Below are 16,769 nucleotides of genomic sequence, written 5' to 3'. Positions count from 1 at the left end.
GCCAAGTAGGACGTCCCTGATGAGAAGAGCATGATATATCCGTTCAGGGGTGGTCTCAGAGAAGATATTCAGCTCGCTCTTGTTCTCTTCGAGCCCTTGAGATACGATGAGTTCTACAACATGGCACTGAAGCAAGAGGCTGCTCAGTTGAGGTGTGATGCTTCCAAGAAGCAAGTCAGAGATGTTACTCCTTCTTCCTCTACTCAAGTGGCCAAGCAACAGGAGTTTTGGCTTCCTCCTCCTCCGTTCCGTCAGCCGTATCAACAGAAGTGCAAAGGTGGCAGTGGTTCTTCCCACCCACCCAACCCTAGCTTTCAGAACAAGACTTCGTCTCAAACTCCAAGATCGAGTGCTCCTATCACCGTCCGCTTTCAGAGGTCACGTGCAACAAGTGCCAACAGAAGGGTTACTATGCCAACAAGTGTCTCAACCAGAGGCGTCTTCCTCCTCCTCCTCCTGTCAGATCGACAAGTTCAGCTGCGGTCAAGCATAACCCCAAGCATGCCAAGGTCAATTTGATGAATGCAGCTCAGGCAGAGGACTCGTCAGATGTGATCATGGGTAACCTTCCTGTTAACGATATTCCTGCAGAAGTTCTTTTTGACACTGGTGCATCGCATTGTTTCATCTCGAGACCATTTTCATCTAAGCATGGTTTGCCTTTGCAAATTTTGCCTAGTCCTTTAGCAGTTGTCTCTCCCGGTAAGCGCATGCAGGCTAACTCCATAGTTCCGGATGTTTCTATCACTTTGGGTGACTACAAGTTTCTATCTTCTCCAATGGTTCTCGGTGACTCGGATATTGATCTTATTCTTGGGATGGATTGGCTTTCTAAGCACAAGGCTCAGCTTGATTGTGCAGCCAGGCAGATTCAATTGACTCATTCGTCTGAGGATGTAATTGTCTTTGCCGCTCGGGATAATACTATCCGTCTGTTTTCTCTCAATGAGAAGGGTGAATTGGATGCCATCTCTCAAATTCCAGTCGGTTCCGAATATCAAGACGTCTTTCCAGAAGAGCTCGCAGGAATGCCTCCGCACTGGCCAGTTGAATTCGTTATTGAGCTTGAGCCTTGCACGGAACCTGTGTGCAAACGTCCTTACAAGCTTGGACCTGAGGAGTTGAAGGATCTGAAGAAGCAACTCGATGAGCAAGAAAGAATGGGTCTTATCCGGCCTGGTTCTTCTCTGTGGGGTTGTGGTGTTCTTTTTGTGAAGAAGAAGGATGGAACGGACTGACTTTGTGTTGATTACCGTCCAATGAATAAGAAGACCATCTAGAACAAATACCCACTTCCCAACATCAATGAGCTGTTCGAACAACTCAAAGGTGCCCAAGTATTCTCCAAGCTTGATCTCCATATGGGTTATCACCAAATTCGCATTCGTGAAGAAGATATTCCCAAGACAACATTCAGAACAAGCTTTGGTTAATATGAATACACTGTCATATCTTTTGGCCTCGCCAACGCTCCTCCGACGTTCTCTCGCATGATGAACTTCATCTTCAACGCCTACACCAATGACTTCGTTTTGGTCTATCTCGACGACATTCTGGTTTTCTCCAAGAACAAGGAAGATCATGCCAAGCACTTGCGTTTGGTTCTTGATAAGCTCAGAGAACATCAGTTCTACGCTAAGTTCTCCAAGTGCAAATTTTGGCTCGATGAGGTTCTTTATCTTGGCCATATCATCTCTGCCAAGGGCATTGCCGTGAATCCAAAGAAGGTGTCTGCAATTGTGAATTGGGAACCTCCTCAGAACGTGCAGCAACTCCGCAGTTTTCTCGGTCTCGCAAGCTATTGCCGAAGATTCATTGAAAACTTTTCCAAGATCGCGAAGCCTCTCTCTAATATTCTTCAGAAGCACGTCAAGTACGTTTGGTCTCCGGAGTGTGATATCGCTTTCAACACTTTGAAAGAGAAGTTGATCTCTGCTCCAGTTCTGACTCCACCTAAAATCCAAGTCGTACGAGGTCTTTTGTGATGCCTCTCTCCAAGGTCTTGGCACAGTTTTGATGCAAGAGAAGAAAGTTGTTGCTTATACATCTCGCTAGCTAAAGCCTAATGAGAAAAACTACCCCACTCATGATCTCGAGTTGGCGGCAGTTGTGCATGCTCTTTTGACTTGGAGACATCTTCTATTGGGGAGAAAAGTGGATATTTTCACTGATCACAAGAGTCTCAAGTACATCTTCACTCAGCCTAATCTCAACCTCAGGCAAACTCGATGGGTCGAAATGATTCAAGAGTATAATCCAAGTATCGAGTATACTCCAGGCAAGGCAAATGTGATTGCTGACGCTTTGAGCAGGAAGGCTTACTGCAACAGTCTGATTCTTAAGCCTTTTCAACCCGAGCTTTGTGAAGCTTTCCGCAAACTGAATCTGCAAGTTGTTCCTCAAGGTTTCCTTGCCAACCTTCAAGTCTCTCCTACCTTAGAAGACCAGAATCGCCAAGCCCAGCTTCTTGATGCTATGGTGAAAAAGGTGAAGATTGGGATTGCCAAGAGTCAGTCCAAGTACAAGTGCTACCGCCTTGATGACAAGGACACTCTCTTCTTCGAGGATCGTATTGTTGTGCCCAAAGGTGACCTTTGTAATGTGATCATGAACGAGGCTCACAATTCTCTCCTCTCTATCCACCCTGGGAGCACGAAGATGTATCAGGACCTCAAGCAAGCTTATTGGTGGACTCGAATGAAGCGCGAGATCGCTCAATTCGTGAATGAATGTGATGTCTGCAGAAGAGTGAAGGCAGAACACCAAAGGCCAGCTGGTCTCCTCCAACCTCTAGCCATTCCAGAATGGAAGTTTGACCACATTGAAATGGACTTCGTGACTGGGTTTCCAAAGTCCAAGCGTGGCAATGATGCTATATTTGTTGTCATCGACAAAATCACCAAAGTGGCTCACTTTCTGCCTATCAAAGAGTCGATCACTGCAGCCCAATTGGCGGAACTCTATACCTCTCGAATTGTCTCTCTGCACGGTATTCCTCAAGTGATATCTTCAGACCGTGGCAGCATCTTTACCTCGAAGTTTTGGGATTCTTTCCAGAAGGCCATGGGCACCAACATCCGCTTCAGCACAGCTTTCCATCCTCAAACTAGCGGTCAAGTCGAGCGTGTCAACCAGATTCTTGAAGATATGCTCAGGGCTTGTGTGATCTCCTTCGGCATGAAGTGGGAGGATTGTCTTCCTTATGCTGAATTCTCCTACAACAATAGTTTTCAAGCAAGTTCGGGCAAGGCCCCATTTGAAATTTTGTATGGCAGGAAGTGCCGTACCCCTCTCAACTGGTCTGAAACCGGTGAACGTCAGCTGCTGGGTAATGACTTAATCACAGAAGCAGAAGAAATGTGCAAAGTCATTCGTGATAACCTCAAAGCAGCCCAATCCCGCCAGAAGAGCTACTATGATAGTAAGCACCGTGATTTGGCTTTCGAGATCGGAGATCATGTTTACCTCCGTGTCTCTCCTATGAAAGGTACTCGTCGCTTCGGTATCAAAGGGAAGCTTGCCCCTAGATACGTGGGACCTTTCAAGATTGTCAGCAAGAGAGGCGACCTCGCCTATCAACTCGAGCTTCCTTCAAACTTTGCAAAGGTTCATGATGTGTTCCATGTCTCTCAGCTTCGAAAGTGCTTCAAGACTCCTGACCGCACCGTCAACTTCGAGGACATTGAGCTCCAAGAAGATCTCTCTTATCGTGAGCACCCAGTTGCTATTCTTGAAGAGACTGAACGCAAGACTCGCAACAAGTCAATCAAATTTCTCAAAGTCAAGTGGTCACACCATTCCGACCGTGAAGCTACCTGGGAACGCGAGGATCACCTCCGTTCTGAGTACCCGGAGTTCTTTCAGTCCTAGATCTCGGGACGAGATCCTTTCGTAGTGGTGGAGTGTTGTAACACCCTGGATGTAACTTTCCCTATTTGTACTCCAACTCTTGCCGTTTCCGGCATTAAGTTATATTTATTTCTCGGGTTCGGGTCTTTGTCTCTGTGTGTTGTTTTCGTTTTCATGCATCTCATATCATGTCATCATGTGCATTGCATTTGCATACGTGTTCATCTCATGCATTCGAGCTTTTTCCCCGTTGTCCGTTTTGCATTCCGGCGCTTCGTTCTCCTCAGGTGGTCATTTCTAGCTTTCTTTCGTGTGTGGGGATTAAACATTTCCGGATTGGACCGAGACTTGCCAAGCGGCCTTGGTTTACTACTGGTAGACCGCCTGTCAAGTTTCGTACCATTTGGACTTCGTGTGATACTCCAACGGTTAACCGAGGGACCGAAAAGGCCTCGTGAGTGTTGCAGCCCAACACCCCTCCAATTTGGCCCAAAACCCACCAAACTCTGCTCCATCACCTAGAGCGTTCGATCACGATCGCGTGGCCGAAAACCGTTCCTCATTTGGAATCTCCTAGCTCCACTTATGCCTATAAATAGCCCCCCCCCCCCCCCGTTTTCGGATCATCTCCTCCTACGAAACCCTAGCCAAAAAAAGGATCCCCGCGCCGGCCGGACACGTCCGATCCGACCGGACGCATCACCGCAGCCAACCAGCCGTTGCCACGTGGCCTCCGCCCGGGAGGCCCACGCCCGGCCCCCGACTCCGCCACCGCGGGCCGCCGCCTCGCGCTCGTCTCCGCCGCCAGCGCCCGCCTCCTCCGCCCTCTTCCACACGCCCGGTGCCCGAAGCCACCATGCTGCCTCTCCGGCTCCACCGTGCCGCCTCACCTACTCCAGCCGTCGCCGGCCTCGTCTTCTACACCGGCGGCCGCAGCCGCCCGCCGCCTCGGGCCACGGCTCCGCCCCGAGCAGGCCGGCCGCCGCCCCGGCATCTCCTCCACTCCGGCGAGCTCCCCACGCCCGGCCTCCTCCTCTCCAAGTCCGGCAGCTACAGTAACGCCGGCGAACCTCGGGAAACGTGCCAGATCCAGATCTGGAAAAAAAATCATCTCGGTTGACTTTTCTTCCCCAAACCCTAATTTTTGTGCATACTTTGACCGGTGATATCTCCGCATCAGTAGCTCCATTTTGGGCGTATAGTATATCAAAATGTTCGTATCAATGAGTAGATCATTTCATTCCATTGCATCATTTTTATTTAAGGTCATCTTGATGCCCGAAATGCTGCTAGAAGGGGGCTTCGTGAGATATTTGTCAGATCTGCCAGTTCATCTTAGACTTTTGTCATTTTTGCCATGATTGTTGTGTGCATGATATGCCTGTGAGTCCTCATATATTTTGTTAAGGATTTTGTCTTCTTTCCAGAGGTGCATCTCATGCATTTTTAGGATGTGTGTGGTGACTTGTGCAAGCTTGCAAAGTGAGGCACCCGGTAAACCTGTTTTCAGGGACTTCGTAGTTTTCACTAAGTCTGGGATTATTTAGTTCATGATGCCATATGTTCTTGCTAATTCCTAGTGATCCGTGCCTCTTTTGAGGATGATCAATAAAGGAGTTTTGTTAATCTTGTTATGCTCTATCCATCCATGTCTTCACTTGCAAATATGGATTACCCTAGTTTGAGTCAATCGAGCTCTACTTTTGCTTCGTGGTGAATCTGGGCAGATCGTCAACTCGTTTGCGATTTTGCCGATGTTATTGTAGTTGATCCGTGCATGCTATGCCATTGTTCTTGCCATGTCTAGCTAGCATTTTGTGTCTTCTTTATGGATGTATGCTTGTCTTGCCATGACTTGCACCGTAGTGAGTGCCTCGAGCTCATTTACATGCCTTCGTGAGTTATATTTCAGCATGTCTCAATTTTCACTAAGTCTGAAAACTGATTATGTTTTTGCTATGTTCGTGTGCCCGTTAGTATATCTTGTGAAACCTTTTGGCCCCAGGTCACTTTGGGTATTTTGTTAAGATTGTTGAGTATCTCCATGCCATATTCTTACTTGTCTTAATCAGGTCATGTATCATGTTCTTTTGCTGCTCCGAAGAGGGCTTCGTGATCTGAAATTTCAGACAAGTGTTAATTTCAGTAAGTCTGAAATCTGTTTTGCATTTGCGTTTTTGCCATGCTTGTTTGAACCTCATAATGGATGAATTGACCGTGGCTCAGTGCTAGTCTTTTGTTAAGCATCTTGTGTGCATCCCTGCCATGTATTTTTTGTCATGTTTGGTGGCTGTAGCATGTTCATCTCATTGCATTTAGATGCCTACTTGCTGTTAATCGCAGACCGGTGTCAATTTTGAATCGCTTGCCATTTCCAAAACCGTAACTCCGATTCCGGCGTTCTTTATATCGTTTTCAAGCGATTTCATCTTATCTTTCCAGTGGCACCCTTGGAATTCCAAGTTGAGGCCAGGTTCATGCATATCCTGTCATATCTTGCATTTTGCATCCCGCATCGTATCCCGCATAGCATATCATCATTTCATCATATTGCTTGGTCTTGCACGTGGTTGATTGTATCCTTGTTGCTTGTTTGTCTTGTTGGGTAGAGCCGGGAGACGATTTCGCTACCAAGGAGCCAGTTGAGTTTGCTCTTGAGGATCCAGTCAACTCTGACAACTGTGCAGGCAAGATGATCATACCCTCGAAATCACTACTATCTTTGCTATGCTAGTTTGCTCGCTCTTGCTATGCCAATGCTACGATGCCTACCATTTGCTTGTCAGCCTCCCAATTGCCATGTCAAACCTCTAACCCACCTTGTCCTAGCAAACCGTTGATTGGCTATGTTACCGCTTTGCTCAGCCCCTCTTATAGCGTTCCTAGTTGCAGGTGAAGATTGGAGGTCGTTCCTTGTTGGAACATTTATTTACTTGTTGGGATATCATTATATTGCTATGTTATCTTAATGCATCTATATACTTGGTGAAGGGTGGAAGGCTCGGCCTCTCGCCTAGTGTTTTGTTCCATTCTTGCCGCCTTAGTTTCTGTCATACCGGTGTTATGTTCCCGGATTTTGCGTTCCTTACGCGGTTGGGTGATAATGGGAACCCCTTGATAGTTCGCCTTGATTAAAGCTTTTCCAGCAATGCCCAACCTTGGTTTTACCATTTGCCACCTAGCCTTTTTTTCCCTTGGGTTCTGCAGACTCAAGGGTCATCTTATTTTACCCCCCCGGCCAGTGCTCCTCTGAGTGTTGGTCCACCTGTCAGCTGCCAGTGGCCACCAGGGGCAACTCTGGGCTGGCCTACCCGTACCTAAGACAATCTGAGTGTGCCCTGAGAAAGAGATATGTGCAGCTCCTATCGGGATTTGTCCGCACATTCGGGCGGTGTTGCTGGTCTTGTTTTAACCTGTCGAAGTGTCTTGAATTACCGAGATACCGAGTCTGATCGGAACATCTTGGGAGGAGGTCTCTTCCTTCGTTGACCGTGAGAGCTTGTCATGGTCTAAGTTGGGACTCCCCTGCAGGGTTTGAACTTTCGAAAGCCGTGCCCGCGGTTATGGGCAGATGGGAATTTGTTAATGTCCGGTTGTAGATAACTTGAACCTTAACTTAATAAAAATAAATCAACTGAGTGTGTTACCGTGATGGCCTCTTCTCGGCGGAGTCCGGGAAGTGGACACGATGTTGGAGTAATGCTTGCGCAGGTTGTTCCTCTAGCTTTTCACGCTCTCGCTTTGCCTCCTCTTCTCGCTCTCTTTTGCGTATAAGATAACGACCATATATGCTAGTCGCTTGCTGCAGCTTCTCATATTTTTGCCCTACCCTTCCTATAAGCTTAAATAGTCTTGATCGCGAGGGTGCGAGATTGCTGAGTCCCTGTGGCTCACAGATACTATAACTCCAGATGCAGGTCCAGGTGATTCCGCTCCAGGTGACGAGTACGAGCTCATGACGAGTACGAGCTCCAGTTCTGACTCCACCTGATGAATCCAAGCCGTACGAGGTCTTTTGTGATGCCTCTCTCCAAGGTCTTGGCGCAGTTTTGATGCAAGAGAAGAAAGTTTTTGCTTATACATCTCGCCTGCTGAAGCCTAATGAGAAAAACTACCCCACTCATGATCTCGAGTTGGCGGCAGTTGTGCATGCTCTTTTGACTTGGAGACATCTTCTATTGGGGAGAAAAGTGGATATTTTCACTGATCACAAGAGTCTCAAGTACATCTTCACTCAGCCTAATCTCAACCTCAGGCAAACACGATGGGTCGAAATGATTCAAGAGTATAATTCGAGTATCGAGTATACTCCAGGCAAGGCAAATGTGATTGCTGATGCTTTGAGCAGGAAGGCTTACTGCAACAGTCTGATTCTTAAGCCTTTTCAACCCGAGCTTTGTGAAGCTTTCCACAAACTGAATCTGCAAGTTGTTCCTCAAGGTTTCCTCGCCAACCTTCAAGTCTCTCCTACCTTAGAAGACCAGATTCGCCAAGCCCAGCTTCTTGATGCTATGGTGAAAAAGGTGAAGATTGGGATTGCCAAGAGTCAGTCCAAGTACAAGTGCTACCGCCTTGATGACAAGGACACTCTCTTCTTTGAGGATCGTATTGTTGTGCCCAAAGGTGACCTCCGTAATGTGATCATGAACGAGGCTCACAATTCTCTCCTCTCTATCCACCCTGGGAGCACGAAGATGTATCAGGACCTCAAGCAAGCTTATTGGTGGACTCGAATGAAGCGCGAGATCGCTCAATTCGTGAATGAATGTGATGTCTGCAGAAGTGTGAAGGCAGAACACCAAAGGCCAGCTGGTCTCCTCCAACCTCTAGCCATTCCAGAATGGAAGTTTGACCACATTGAAATGGACTTCGTGACTGGGTTTCCAAAGTCCAAGCGTGGCAATGATGCTATATTTGTTGTCATCGACAAACTCACCAAAGTGTCTCACTTTCTGCCTATCAAAGAGTCGATCACTGCAGCCCAATTGGCAGAACTCTATACCTCTCGAATTGTCTCTCTGCACGGTATTCCTCAAGTGATATCTTCAGACCGTGGCAGCATCTTTACCTCGAAGTTTTGGGATACTTTCCAGAAGGCCATGGGCACCAACATCCGCTTCACACACCTTTCCATCCTCAAACTAGCGGTCAAGTCGAGCGTTTCAACCAGATTCTTGAAGATATGCTCAGGGCTTGTGTGATCTCCTTCGGCATGAAGTGGGAGGATTGTCTTCCTTATGCTGAATTCTCCTACAACAATAGTTTTCAAGCAAGTTCTGGCAAGGCCCCATTTGAAATTCTGTATGGCAGGAAGTGCCATACCCCTCTCAACTGGTCTGAAACCTGTGAACGTCAGCTGCTGGGTAATGACTTAATCACAGTAGCAGAAGAAATGTGCAAAGTAATTCGTGATAACCTCAAAGCAGCCCAATCCCGCCAGAAGAGCTACTATGATAGTAAGCACCATGATTTGGCTTTCGAGATCGGAGATCATGTTTACCTCCGTGTCTCTCCTATGAAAGGTACTCGTCGCTTCGGTATCAAAGGGAAGCTTGCCACTAGATACGTGGGACCTTTCAAGATTGTCAGCAAGAGAGGCGACCTCGCCTATCAACTCGAGCTTCCTTCAAACTTTGCAAATGTTCATGATGTGTTCCATGTCTCTTAGCTTCGAAAGTTCTTCAAGACTCCTGACCGCACCATCAACTTCGAGGACATTGAGCTCCAAGAAGATCTTTGTTATCGTGAGCACCTAGTTGCTATTCTTGAAGAGACTGAACGCAAGACTCGCAACAAGTCAATCAAATTTCTCAAAGTCAAGTGGTCACACCATTCTGACCGTGAAGCTACCTGGGAACGCGAGGATCACCTCCGTTCTGAGTACTCGGAGTTCTTTCAGTCCTAGATCTCGGGACGAGATCCTTTCGTAGTGGTGGAGTGTTGTAACACCCCGGATGTAACTTTCCCTATTTGTACTCCAACTCTTGTCGTTTCCGGTGTTAAGTTATATTTATTTCTCGGGTTCGGGTCTTTGTCTCCGTGGGTCATTTTCGTTTTCATGCATCTCATATCATGTCATCATGTGCATTGCATTTGCATATGCGTTCATCTCATGCATTCGAGCTTTTTCCCCGTTGTCCGTTTTGCATTCTGGCGCTTCGTTCTCCTCCGGTGGTCATTTCTAGCTTTCTTTCGTGTGTGGGGATTAAGCATTTCCGGATTGGACTGAGACTTGCCAAGCGGCCTTGGTTTACTACTGGTAGACCGCCTGTCAAGTTTCGTACCATTTGGACTTCGTTTGATACTCCAACGGTTAACCGAGGGACCGAAAAGGCCTCGTGAGTGTTGCAGCCCAACACCCCTCCAATTTGGCCCAAAACCCACCAAACTCAGCTCCATCACCTAGAGCGTTCGATCACGATCGCGTGGCCGAAAACCGCACCTCATTTGGACTCTCCTAGCTCCACTTATGCCTATAAATAGCCCCCCCCCCCCGTTTTCGGATCATCTCCTCCTACGAAACCCTAGCCAAAAAAAAGGATCCCCGCGCCGGCCGGACACGTCCGATCCGACCGGACGCATCGCCGCAGCCAACCAGCCATTGCCACGTGGCCTCCGCCACCTACCGCGCCACCGGCCCGGGAGGCCCACGCCCGGCCCCCGACTCCACCACCGCGGGCCGCCGCCTCGCGCTCGTCTTCGTCGCCAGCGCCCGCCTCCTCCGCCCTCTTCCTCGCGCCCGGTGGCCGGAGCCACCGCGCCGCCTCACCAACTCCGGCCGGAGCCGGCCTCGTCTTCTACACCGGTGGCCGCCGCCGCCCGCCGCCTCGGGCCACCGCTCCGCCCCGAGTCGGCCGGCCGCCGCCCCCGCCTCTCCTCCACTCCGGCGAGCTCCCCACGCCCGGCCTCCTCCTCTCCAAGTCCGGAAGCTACAGTAACGGCGGCGACCCTCGGGAACCGCTCCAGATCCAGATCTGGAAAAAAAATCATCTCGGTTGACTTTTCTTCCCCGAACCCTAATTTTTGTGCATACTTTGACCGGTGATATCTCCGCATCCGTAGCTTCTTTTTGAACGTATAGTATATCAAAATGTTCGCCTCGACGAGTACATCATTTTGTTCCATTGCATCAGTTTTATTTGAGCTCATCTTGATGCCCGAAATGCTGCTAGAATGGGGCTTTGTGAGATATTTGTCAGATTTGCTAGTTCATCTTAGACTTTTGTCATTTTGGCCATGATTGTTGTGTGCATGATATGCCTGTGAGTCCTCATATATTTTGTTAAGTATTTTGTCTTCTTTCTAGAGGGGCAACCCATGCATTTTTAGGATGTGTGTGGTGACTTGTGCAAGCTTGCAAAGTGAGGCACCCGGTAAACCTGTTTTCAGGGACATAGTAGTTTTCATGATGCCATATGTTCTTGCTGTTTCCTAGTGATCCGTGCCTCTTTCGAGGATGATCAGTAAAGGAGTTCTGTTAATCTTGTTATGCTCTATCCATCCATGTCTTTACTTGCAATTATAGAGCACCCTAGCTTGAGTCAATCGAGCTCTACTTTTGCTTCGTGGTGAATCTGGGCAGATCGTCAACTCGTTTGCGATTTTGCCGATGTTATTGTAGTTGATCTGTGCATGCTATGCCATTGTTCTTGCCATGTCTAGCTAGCATTTTGTGTATTCTTTCTGGATGTATGCTTGAATTGCCATGACTTGCACCGTAGTGAGTGCATCGAGCTCGTTTACATGCCTTTGTGAGTTATGTTTCAGCATGTCTCAGTTTTCACTAAGTCTGAGAACTGATTATGTTTTTGCTATGTTCGTGTGCCCGTTAGTATATTTTGTGAACCTTTTGGCCCCAGGTCACTTTGGGTATTTTGTTAAGCTTGTTGAGTAGCTCCATGCCATATTCTTACTTGTCTTAATCAGGTCATGTATCATGTTGTTTTGCTGCTCCGAAGAGGGCTTCGTGATCTGAAATTTCAGACAAGTGTTAATTTCACTAAGTCTGAAATCTGTTTTGCATTTGCGTTTTTGCCATGCTTGTTTGAACCTCATAATGGATGAATTGGCCGTAGCTCAGTGCTAGTCTTTTGTTAAGCATCTTGTGTGCATCCCTGCCATGTATTTTGTTGTCATGTTTGGTGGCTGTAGCATGTTCATCTCATTGCATTTAGATGCCTACTTGCTATAAATCGCAGACCGGTGTCAATTTTGAATCGCTTGCCATTTCCAAAACCGTAACTCCGATTCCGGCGTTCTTTATATCATTTTCAAGCGATTTCATCTCATCTTTCCAGTGGCACCCTTGGAATTCCAAGTTGAGGCCAGGTTCATGCATATCCTGTCATATCTTGCATTTTGCATCCCGCATCGTATCCCGCATAGCATATCATCATTTCATCATATTGCTTGGTCTTGCACGTGGTTGATTGTATCCTTGTTGCTTGTTTGTCTTGTTGGGTAGAGCCGGGAGACGAGTTCGCTACCGAGGAGCCAGTTGAGTTTGCTCTTGAGGATCCAGTCAACTCTGACAACTTTGCAGGCAAGATGATCATACCCTTGAAATCACTACTATCTTTGCTATGGTAGTTTGCTCGCTCTTGCTATGCCAATGCTACAATGCCTACCATTTGCTTGTCAGCCACCCAATTACCATGTCAATCCTCTAACCCACATTGTCCTAGCAAACCGTTGATTGGCTATGTTACCGCTTTGCTCAGCCCCTCTTATAGCGTTGCTAGTTGCAGGTGAAGATTGGAGGCCCTTCCTTGTTGGAACATTTATTTACTTGTTGGGATATTATTATATTGCTATGTTATCTTAATGCACCTATATACTTGGTGAAGGGTGGAAGGCTCGACCTCTCGCCTAGTGTTTTGTTCTATTCTTGCCGCCCTAGTTTCCATCATACCGGTGTTATGTTCCCGGATTTTGTGTTCCTTACGCGGTTGGGTTATAATGGGAATCCCTTGATAGTTTGCCTTGATTAAAGCTTTTCCAGCAATGCCCAACCTTGGTTTTACCATTTGCCACCTAGCCTTTTTTCCCTTGGGTTATGCAGACTCAAGGGTCATCTTATTTTACCCCCCCCCCCCGGGCCAGTTCTCCTCTGAGTGTTGGTCCACCTGTCAGCTGCCGGTGGCCACCAGGGGCAACTCTGGGCTAGCCTACCCGTACCTAAGACAATCTGAGTGTGCCCTGAGAAAGAGATATGTGCAGCTCCTATCGGGATTTGTCGGCACATTTGGGCGGTGCTGCTGGTCTTGTTTTAACCTGTCGAAGTGTCTTGAATTACCGAGATACAGAGTCTGATCGGAACGTCTTGGGAGGAGGTCTATTCCTTCGTTGACCGTGAGAGCTTGTCATGGGCTAAGTTGGGAGTCCCCTGCAGGGTTTGAACTTTCGAAAGCCATGCCCGCGGTTATGGGCGGATGGGAATTTGTTAATGACTGGTTGTAGATAACTTGAACCTTAATTAATTAAAATGAATCAACTGAGTGTGTTACCGTGATGGCCTCTTCTCGGCGGAGTCCGGGAAGTGGACACGGTGTTGGAGTAATGCTTGTGCAGGTTGTTCCTGTAGCTTTTCACGCCCGAGCTTTGCCTCATCTTCTCGCTCTCTTTTGCGTATAAGATAACCACCATATATGCTAGTCGCTTGCTGCAGCTTCATATTTTTGCCCTACCCTTCCTATAAGCTTAAATAGTCTTGATCGCGAGGGTGCGAGATTGCTGAGTCCCTGTGGCTCACAGATACTGTAACGCTAGATGCAGGTCCAGGTGATTCCGCTCCAGATGACGAGTACGAGCTCAAGTGGGAGTTAGACGAAGACTCTCAGCGTTATTACATGTCTTTTCCTGATGATCAGTAATGGTGCCTAGTTGGGGTTTGATTCGGGACCGTTGTCGCATGTTGGGTTCTCTTTTATTTTGGTGCCGTAGTCGGGCCTTGAGTGTATGGATGATGTAATGTTATTTATGTACTTTGATGTGACGTGGCGAGTGTAAGCCAACTATGTTATCCCCCCCTTTATTATTCATATTACATGGGTTGTTGTGAAGATTGCCTAACTTGCGACATATGCCTTCAATGCGATTATGCCTCTAAGTCGTGCCTCGACACGTGGGAGCTATAGTCGCATCGAGGGTGTGACATTACCGAAGCCTATAGCCCCACCCTGCTAACTCTCTTGTGGATTGGAGCCCCCTAGCATGCCCTGGCATTTGGTCGAACACGTCACGTGCGTGCTCTGGGTTCGCCCAAAGCGCATGTTTTGCATGCGCGTGCACTGAGCCACCGCATCGCACTGCCGTCGCCTCGCGCTCGTTCTGGTCCTTCCCCGCTCGCAGCCAACACCACGCCCCTTCCCCTCGCCGCAGAGCCGCCCCTGGCGCCCTAGAGCACCGCCGTCAGGTCGGCAACGGCGGCTAGCGGGCGGCCACAACAGCTTCTGCCATGGACGGCGCCGCCCGAGCCACCAGCGCTCGCCAGCTGCCCCCTTGAGCAGCTCAAGCTTATCCGCAACCTGGTCCGCAAGCCCTCGTCGCCGCCACGTCGCCCTGCAACACAGTATGACGATCGCCGGTGTTCTTATCCTCGGCCATCGACGGAACCGCCCCGATCGCTATATAAGGACCCCCCCCCCGAGCTCACCAAACCCTCAAGCAACCTCCCACACTCCCTCACCGATCCGCCCGTAGCAGTAGAAAGACCAGAGAGGTCGTCTTCCTCATCTCCGGCAACCACGGCCGCCGCCACTGTCTCGTTCACTCCGGCGCCACCAGGGCCTCCCCCATCCATCCAGCGCCATTGTCGACTTCCCCTCGACCTTGCGAAGCTGCCCGACCCCTCGAACGCGATCAAAACCCACCATAACCAAAATCCCCAATCATGCCCGAAGCTCCCTCCGCCGTGGAGCTCGCCACCGGCGATTCCCTCCGTCCCCTCCGGCCAGTCGACCACCGGGAGGACCACCTAGGAGTGGCGGATCCATCCCTGGCCTCGGATGCCCTCGAGGAGCCCCCGTTCGCCGGCGACGATCGACGGAGTCCCGCCCCCGCTCGAGCAGAGGAAAGGGGAGGGAGTGGAGACCAGTCAAACCTAACCAGTGGGCCCACTGGAACCACTGTCAGTGACCACGAGCCGGTCCATGCTAGATAAGTGAAGACGTAAACCCCAGAGTACGTCTTCGCTACCGCGAAAGCGTATCCCTTTTGAAACGTTTTCTTTTCTGTTTTATTTTAAAAACAGATTTGACCAAAGCTTTGACTGGCTATAACTTTTTAAATATAAGTCCAAATGAATTGATTCTTTTTCGTACCTCTCTCAAATTTCACCTAGTTTATTTTAAGATTTATTTCAAAAATAATTCAGACAACTTTTTGTACTGTTTTTAAAGTATGTGTTATTTGCCTATTTTCGAAATAGGATTTTGGAGAGAGAAGAGAGCTTTCAAAAAAATATTGGAGTGCACCTCACCTCTCCACACCTTGAAGGCAAGAATTTCTGAACTCTGGCATAATATTATCGTGTGTTGTTTGATACAGTTCCAACACCACCGTGACACGGAGTATCCATTATGTGTTTGTGACGAGATGATCACACGCTTTGGGTGCAAAGATGATTTTTTTTGCTGTTGGCAATGGACATACTTGTGATAGCAATCACCCTCATATGCCTCTGATGCCTACCGGGAAGGATCCGGGAAAGTCTCTGTCTTGGGTAGAAACGAGCTTGTCCCTCGTCGAGACGGTTACGACCGGTGGGGCAGGGGGAGTGTCGGTGTCGAAACCGGCGGATCTCGGGTAGGGGGTCCCGAACTGTGCGTCTAGGCCGGATGGTAACATGAGACAGGGGACACTTTGTTTTACCCAGGTTCGGGCCCTCTCGATGGAGGTAATACCCTACTCCTGCTTGATTAATATTGATGATATGGGTAGTACAAGAGTAGATCTACCACGAGATCAAGGAGGCTAAACCCTAGAAGCTAGCCTATGGTATGATTGTTGTGTATGGAGTTGATTGCCTACGGACTACAAACCTCCGGTTTATATAGACAACGGATAGGGTAAGGGTTACACAGAGTCGGTTACAATGGTAGGAGATCTTGAATATCTGCATCGCCAAGCTTGCCTTCCACGCCAAGGAAAGTCCCATCCGGACACGGGACGAAGTCTTCAATCTTGTATCTTCATAGTCCAGGAGTCCGGCTGAAGGTATAGTCCGGCTACCCGAACACCCCCTAATCCAGGACTCCCTCAGTAGCCCCTGAACCAGGCTTCAATGACGACGAGTCCGGCGCGCAAATTGTCTTCAGCATTGCAAGGCGGGTTCCTCCTCCAAGTCCTTCATAGAAGATTTGTAAACACCAAGAGTAGTGTCCGGTTCTACAAAATAAGTTTCCACATATTGCCATAGAGAGAATAATATTGACACAAATCAAATCTGCTGACGTATTCCACAGTGCGCTATCACACTACGGCCAAGTCCTTTACTCGAATCGTTTTTACTTTTCCACCTCAGCATGTTTTGCGAGGCGGTTTCCTTGGCACGTCTTGTCAAAGCAGAGATCGCGTGCCCTTTTTACGGGTTTCTCATCAATACGGACGTGGGTAACCCTAACCGCGCCATTTACCATGCGCTTGGGAGGCAAGCGAGTTTTATTAGGCAGGTGGGGACGCACAACCGCATCCGCCCATATAAGGGGATAAGGATCCACCTTTTTACCTACGCCTTCTTCCTCCTTTGCCTATCCATCTCCTGCGCACTCGAGCTCCAGCGCCCAAGCCCGCACTTCCCACCTCAACCTTCTCCAGCGATGTCCGGAGTGGGAGGCAAGTGGAAGGTCTCCTCCGTCATGGAGGGCGACGTCAAAAAGCTTAGGAAGGCCGGATACTTGTCCAAAGACATCGCGCACCGG

Source organism: Triticum aestivum, chromosome 2A (genome assembly GCF_018294505.1).
Source record: "Triticum aestivum cultivar Chinese Spring chromosome 2A, IWGSC CS RefSeq v2.1, whole genome shotgun sequence".
NCBI classification, from domain to species: Eukaryota; Viridiplantae; Streptophyta; class Magnoliopsida; order Poales; family Poaceae; genus Triticum; species Triticum aestivum.
The sequence above is the reverse complement of the archived record's forward strand: the minus strand, read 5'-3'. Positions refer to the sequence as shown.